The sequence below is a fragment of the Ictidomys tridecemlineatus genome, chromosome 3 (genome assembly GCF_052094955.1).
Source record: "Ictidomys tridecemlineatus isolate mIctTri1 chromosome 3, mIctTri1.hap1, whole genome shotgun sequence".
NCBI lineage: Eukaryota > Metazoa > Chordata > Mammalia > Rodentia > Sciuridae > Ictidomys > Ictidomys tridecemlineatus.
The window spans coordinates 206763804-206770242 of NC_135479.1; the positions used below are offsets into that span (position 1 = coordinate 206763804).

Consider the following 6439-nt stretch of genomic DNA (forward strand, 5'->3'; position numbering starts at 1 on the left):
TGGTAACTATATTTAAATTCACTGAATTATCTCTCCCACAGATAGTTCAGTCTGAATCTGAACCAGGTCACATTTTTTTCTTGATGGTCTCTTTGTAATACTTCCCCTACTTTTCTTTCATCTCTGTGGATTTGGTTGATCATTTTCTGGTGTTTTTTGTGTTGCTCTGTTCTAGGAATTTTCCATAAACTGATAGGTAGAAATTTGGTTAGATTCGGTTTTGTGTTTTGTTTTGCACAAGTACTTCAGTTGTCTTTGGAAATAGCATCAAATTGAGGCACATAGTCATATCTTGTAGGAAAAGATTAACTTTTGGTGAGTGTAGTTACCCATCCATTTTAAAGTTTGCCATCAACCTTAAGTGTTTTAGCCTCCATTATAATTATTACCTGAGGTTAATTATTGCAATAGAGGTTGCAAGTGTTGATTCTCATTGTATCATTTTTTTTATATATCAATTAATTGAATTTTTTTCTGACTTTTTTTCCCTTAAAAACAAAGATACATTCTTTATCTTTACTCCAGAGAGGACTTTCTTGTACTTCAGTAATTCTTTCTCTAAAGTGTCTTCATTTTTCTCATCTGTAAATTGGGCATAATTATGCCTGCCATTTTGGTTTCTGTGAAGATTACAGGAGCTCGTATATGTAAATATAGGTATTGGTTAATGCTAGTTTAAAGTAACTCTTTGAGGCTGAGTGTGTAGCTTAGTGGTAGAGTGTTTGCCTAGCATGTGAGGTCCTGGGTTCAATCACTAGTACCAAAATACTACTATTACTAGTACTGCAATAATAATAAAAATAAAGTAACTCAGTTCTGTGGAAACACTGAACTGAAGTATAATGGAGAGCTGAAGCTGGAGAAGTTCTTCATGAGTTGCCATCAGCAGGAAGCTTGGGTCTGTGTGGAGTGAGGTAAGGGGAAGTGCTGGTGTCCTTTTGACTGTAGAAACAACCATTGACCATCAGACAAGAAACATACAGGGAAAATAGTAGTAAAAGCTGGAACACATTCCAAAATTAATAAAATGAGGGGAAGTGGGTCCCATTGTGATGGGTAGGTAGAGTGGAGATGGTGGTTCTATCTACAGGTTTTTACTGTTAAAAATTTTTCATGGCCTTCTGAGATTTTTATCTGAACAAAGAGGCGGCTTCTTGCCTAATCTGACTTTTGTCATTTCATACACCCTCAATTCCATTAAGCTACTTGAGAGCACCTGAAATGTACAAGATGGTATCTGGACACTGAGAATATATCCGTGAACAGTAGAGATCAGAATCATTTAGATTCTGACATGGAGGAGGCAGAACAAACACAAATAAGTTGGGTTGTAGTATATTAGAAGGTGTTACAGAAAATAGAGCAGGAGAGGAAAAATTGAGATGGCCAGGGATGTCACTTGAACAAGACCTTAAGGGACCAGAGAGCAAGCCTTCTGGGAATGGGGTGCAGAGGGTTGCTTGAATGGGAAACAGTCAGCCACAGAGGCTTGTTTGGTACATTGTGATTAAAGGAGTGACTGGATTTTATCATAAGTGATGTTTGTAGTCTTAACTTTGTTAACATTTGCAATATAGCCTCCTCAACCTTTTTAAAACATTCATGGTGTTGAGTGATCTTTTATCAACTAATATTGTAATATTCTTCCTCTTGGTCCATTTCTTTGAAGATAGTATTACATTGTGATTAAGGGCAGAAACAAGCTGCACAATCTTCCTTGTTTCAGTTCTCATCTGTGAAATGGTAATAATAATTGTCCTTATCATGATTGTGATGAGGATTAAAGTAACTCACACAAAACTTAATTTAGGTCCTACATGGTGTTAATCAGGACTTAGTTCAGTAAGGCCAGGTTTGCTGATTTTTAATCTCCATTTATAAGTCATCGTCTTTGACAAATAGTTTTTTTGTAAGCAGATAATGCCGAGAGTTTTGGATTCTTCCCACTAAAGTTACACAGATGTTTAGTCATTGAGATTTATGTGATAACACTGTGTTGTCACAGACACTGTCTCTCTTATTTCATATTTTCATTTTTCTCTAACAAAAGGGTTGTTGAAGTTTGCTTTTTTATGTATGAGCTAATAAAATCCACGTAAAAGTTAAAACTAGTAACAGTTTAACATTTGAATTTGTTCCCCCCATATCCAGAACATCTTGTTTCTCTGAAACACTTATAAAAAATCCAATGAGCCAACTTTCATATTGATTCATATGAATATATAATCTTTTTTTTTAAGTTTCTGGGTGAACATGATTTTATTTGATGAAATGGTTTAGTTAGAAATTATCCATTTCACACCCTCCGTACCACATGAAACCCTGATCAAAGTAGAGGTATCCTGGTTGGTGTAGGTTTAAACTTCTCTTGCTCCCCTTGTATTGCTATCATGGTACATGAGGAACTGGAAATCCTCAGTGCAGTTAAAAAACATTTGGGTCCCATTAGGGTTTCCTATACTTATGTATTTTAAAAACCTGAATAGCAAGAGTTGTAGGTATAATAGAAATATTTTCTCAGATTTAAGGGCAAACTCCTTCATTGATTAAGCACTGTTACATAGTTACTTATTGTGCTGTCTTCAGCTTTACTTGTAATTTTAAATTGGCTGGAGTTCATATCAGTTGTATTACGAAGACTTGTTTTTGCTTTTAAGTGTCATTGGTAAATCTTGTCATACCTGGTGCTCCACATTTTTAAAGTAAGAAAGGATTGAGGATTGTCGTGTGTGTGTGTGTGTGTGTGTGTGTGTGTGTGTGTGTGTGTGTGTGTGTGTGCTTGGTACTAAGCATCATTAAGTATTCATTTGCAAATTTCCTTTGCTGAACTTTGACTCAGGATGACAAAAAACATGTGAAAAGTCCATAAAAATAAACTTTTTTTGGTATTTTATTAAAACAGTGATGTAAGAAGAAGCTATTGTGAAGATATTGTGAAGATAAATTTAAAATATTGTGAAGATAATTTAAAATACTGTGGAGAGAATATAGCTTTTTAATATGTAAGTAACTTGTGGAGAGCCTAATATGCCTGACATGTAGTTGTCAGTTTAATTTGAAAGCTTCATGCCTTCTGGTTCATTCCAGTTGTGGCAAGTAAACTGACATTTACTGAGCCATTGGCCTTTTAACCCTGGGCAGTATTACAGGCTTTCTTTGTTATTCTGTATTAAGCCATTAGGAGCTAGGCAGATGATTCTTGAGCTTTATGGAGATAAATTGTTACTCAAGATCCTGTAGGTAGGTAGTGACCTTTGAAACTAGGCTCTTTGAAGTTGACTGCTTTCTAGTCTATTCTACCTGTACATCTCTGGTAGCCTGCACTTATCTCCTTTACAGAATCACAAAACCTGGTGGTAGGTAGTCAGAGCTGTTTCTATGACTGGGGGGTGAAAAAGCAAACCTCCAGTATTCCTATTATTTTCATTGTTTTTGATAGGTTGCACAAAGGTGATTATTATTTAGGTAGTCAGGTTTTTGAAGGTCTCTGTATAATCTATAACACTTACATTACTAGTTGGTATTGTGAATATTTTTCATTTGATCAGTGTAGGAGCAGGGCTCATTAAGTCTACCGTTGGTAGTGCTAGACTGGACTTCTTCAGTTTCAGAGTGAGTGCTTATAAACTGACCCCAAAGCTAAAGATGGTTGTTTGGTCACTTCTGGGCTGACCATATTCAACTCTTTGTTAACCCACATATGTCAATGAATTTATTATGATGTGGAACCTGACTGAGTTCAAGGATCATTTTCCTGTTCCCTGTTTGGTTTTTATGACAGATGACTTTTCTTTTTTGATAGTGACCATACATCCTGAATTTTATAGATTGTTCTAAACTGATATGCTGATTTGGTAGATAAATAACGTAGTCACCTAGATGGCAGGAGAGAGAATTGATCATCATAGCCAATTAAATTTTTGGTAATCATGTTTTCATTTCACTAAAGGAATTTATAGCTGATTTAAATTAGGTCTTAAAAAACTCTTTCTAGTTGAGCAAACACAACAGATATTTATATGTACTTTTTCTCTTTGAAATTAATTCTTCAATTCCTACAAATACATGACATAGTATCAATTGCATTCTAATTCTGTGCAAAACTGTTAATAAATATTACTTTTCTGAGAAGGAAGCCTTCTCTTTAGGTGACAAATCTTTCAGAACATCTTTGTGTTTGAGGTTTGGCTAAATCTGCTCATCATCACTAGGGGACCATATCTCTATACATTCTACAAATATTACTCTTACTCTAGAAATAATTCTTTTTAAAAAATGCTGTACCAAGGAACCAATCCACTTACCTTGTATAAATATACTTATTTTATTAGTTGTCCAACATTCTTTCTTAGATTTACCTGAACCGTGAACTGTGGAAAAAATAAATAGAACATGAAGCTTTTCGTTTTTTCCATGTGTATTTTTCCAAAAAATAAAGGAATTTTGAAAAGTGTTCATTAAACTTTTGTTGAAGGGAATTTTATTTCTTTAAAAGAAAAAACTTAGTAAAATCTAAGTTTTACATGGGAGTCATGTTTAAGGAATGTGAAAATTATCTTCTGAAAGATTGAAATTTAAGGCTTTGATAATGACTAGAGTATGAAAAAAATTGAGCTGCATTGATAATACAAAGTATTTTATTTTTCCAACAAACTAAGTTGACTTGTTTTGGGTTCTGTTTTTTCCATTCCCACTCTTCACCAGGTGCTGGTCTGTGGATGTATTTTTGTTTGAACTGGAAAAATCTAAAAGCCACAAGCTGGTGTGGTGTCCATTGAGGAAATCTGTCAGCAGTAGCTTTTGAAGGGTTGAAGAGGCATAAGCAGAAAGAGTTGAACTCAGCCTTGAACTCACTTTTGGCCCCTCCTTATTTCCCTCCCTGTGGGCGGAACATATCTAGGGAAGTTAGGGTACAGTCCTTGCATGGGAATTTCAACTAGTCTTTGAGTAGAATATGGCTTAGTGCATAAATCATATTTGACAGCAAGGAACAGTGTTATTGATATAGTAGCATTGCTTCCTAAAGATGGAGGAAGGAAGTGCTTGCTTTGTTCCTGAGCATTTTGCCTCTGAACAAATAAGCTGTTGCAGCAGCTATTGACAGACTCAATTCTGTTCCACATCCAAACACTGAAAGTCACTGGATGGTTTCTTTCCCTTATTGGGGAACTTGTGGAACTGTCAGCTGCTGCTACTGAGAAGAATAGTACCCAAAAGAAGGTCTTCTGACCTCCTTTTAACTAAGTTTACCTGTAAATGTTGAACAAGTGACAGGGAGATGGTTTGGATTTTGGGTAGTAGAGAGATCTTCATCAAAGGATTTCATAACTGCCAATAATGATTTTCATTGTAAATGAAAAGTAGCTGTCCTTTCCACTGAAGCATTTTAAATGTACCCTTTTAAATAAACTACATTTGTCATAGATTTATTTAAGTGATAATTCCTAAATGATTTCAAAGTATTTGTTTACAAACTTGAAAGCTTTTGGGGCTGGGGAAGATGGTGGTAAAATATGACACAATTTCAGGAACTGCAGGTATGAAGTGATGCAAATCCCAACTTTATTATTTACCTTTGGCAATTTTATTTATGCCATCCAGTGACACTGACAGAGGCAGGATTTTTAATTGATTTTCTTAACATAATTATTATACTGCTTTGTGTTTAAAAAAAAGGGGGGATAAAGATGGGATTAACTTTTCTTTTTTTAAAAAATCTTGGCAGCTTTATGAATTAGACATAATAACCTAATTTGGTGGGGTATTAGTCTTTTTAGACCTTGTGCCTAGTTTCTTGCTGGTAGGAACTGTGTTTTTTAATATTGTGGGTATTTGGGGTTTTTTTTTTTGTTTGGTTTTGTTTTGGTGGCAGGAGCTGAACCCATAAGTGCTCTACTACTGAGCAGCATCCCCAGCCCTTTTTATTTTTTTTTTATTTTGAAACAAATTGCTGGCCTCAAACTTGTAATCCTTCTGCCTCAGCCTCCTGAGTATCTGGGATTTACAGGCATGGTTCCCCGTGCCTGGCTGTGGTCTGTTTTGAACAGTTTGGAAAAGAGATGGCCTCATTTATGGGATTTAAGTTTTCCATTGGATTTAAAAAGAAAATGCCTAAATTCATCATAAAGCAACAACATTTATCCTGATGTTGCTTCAGGAACGAGGAGAAATCACTTAGAAGTTAACATATGGAGGTGTTAGGTTGAATGGTAATTTTTTTTTTTAAGTTAAAATATCTTTGAAGAATTAGAATTTGTCTATTTACCAGGGGGAAACCACTAAACTCAAACTTGATTTAGGTGAATTTAAATGTCTGTTTTGCAGAATGGTTACAGAATGAATATCTAAATCCAGGACTGACAGATATCAGAAGGACTTATTGAAGATGATTTATTTAATGATTAACAAATGTGTTTTGTTCAGGTTTGGAAGATAAATA

The 6439-nt window shown here is 35.0% G+C and overlaps 2 protein-coding genes across 4 annotated transcripts in view; both read left to right on the forward strand.

Moving 5' to 3' along the window:
- The window catches only part of Mrps6 (mitochondrial ribosomal protein S6), a 65964-nt gene that overhangs the window by 13170 nt on the left and 46355 nt on the right, over nucleotides 1-6439 (forward strand). The window lies entirely within an intron of this gene.
- Slc5a3 (solute carrier family 5 member 3) overlaps nucleotides 1-6439 on the forward strand; it is a 31175-nt gene that overhangs the window by 12772 nt on the left and 11964 nt on the right. The window contains exon 1 of one of the 2 annotated variants that reach the window (XM_078044587.1): nucleotides 449-3002. The exons of the other annotated variant lie outside the window; for it this stretch is intronic. The gene's annotated coding sequence lies outside the window, so the exon portion shown is untranslated. Of the gene's footprint in view, nucleotides 1-448; nucleotides 3003-6439 lie in introns of those variants that run through there. 2 annotated transcript variants of the gene reach the window in all.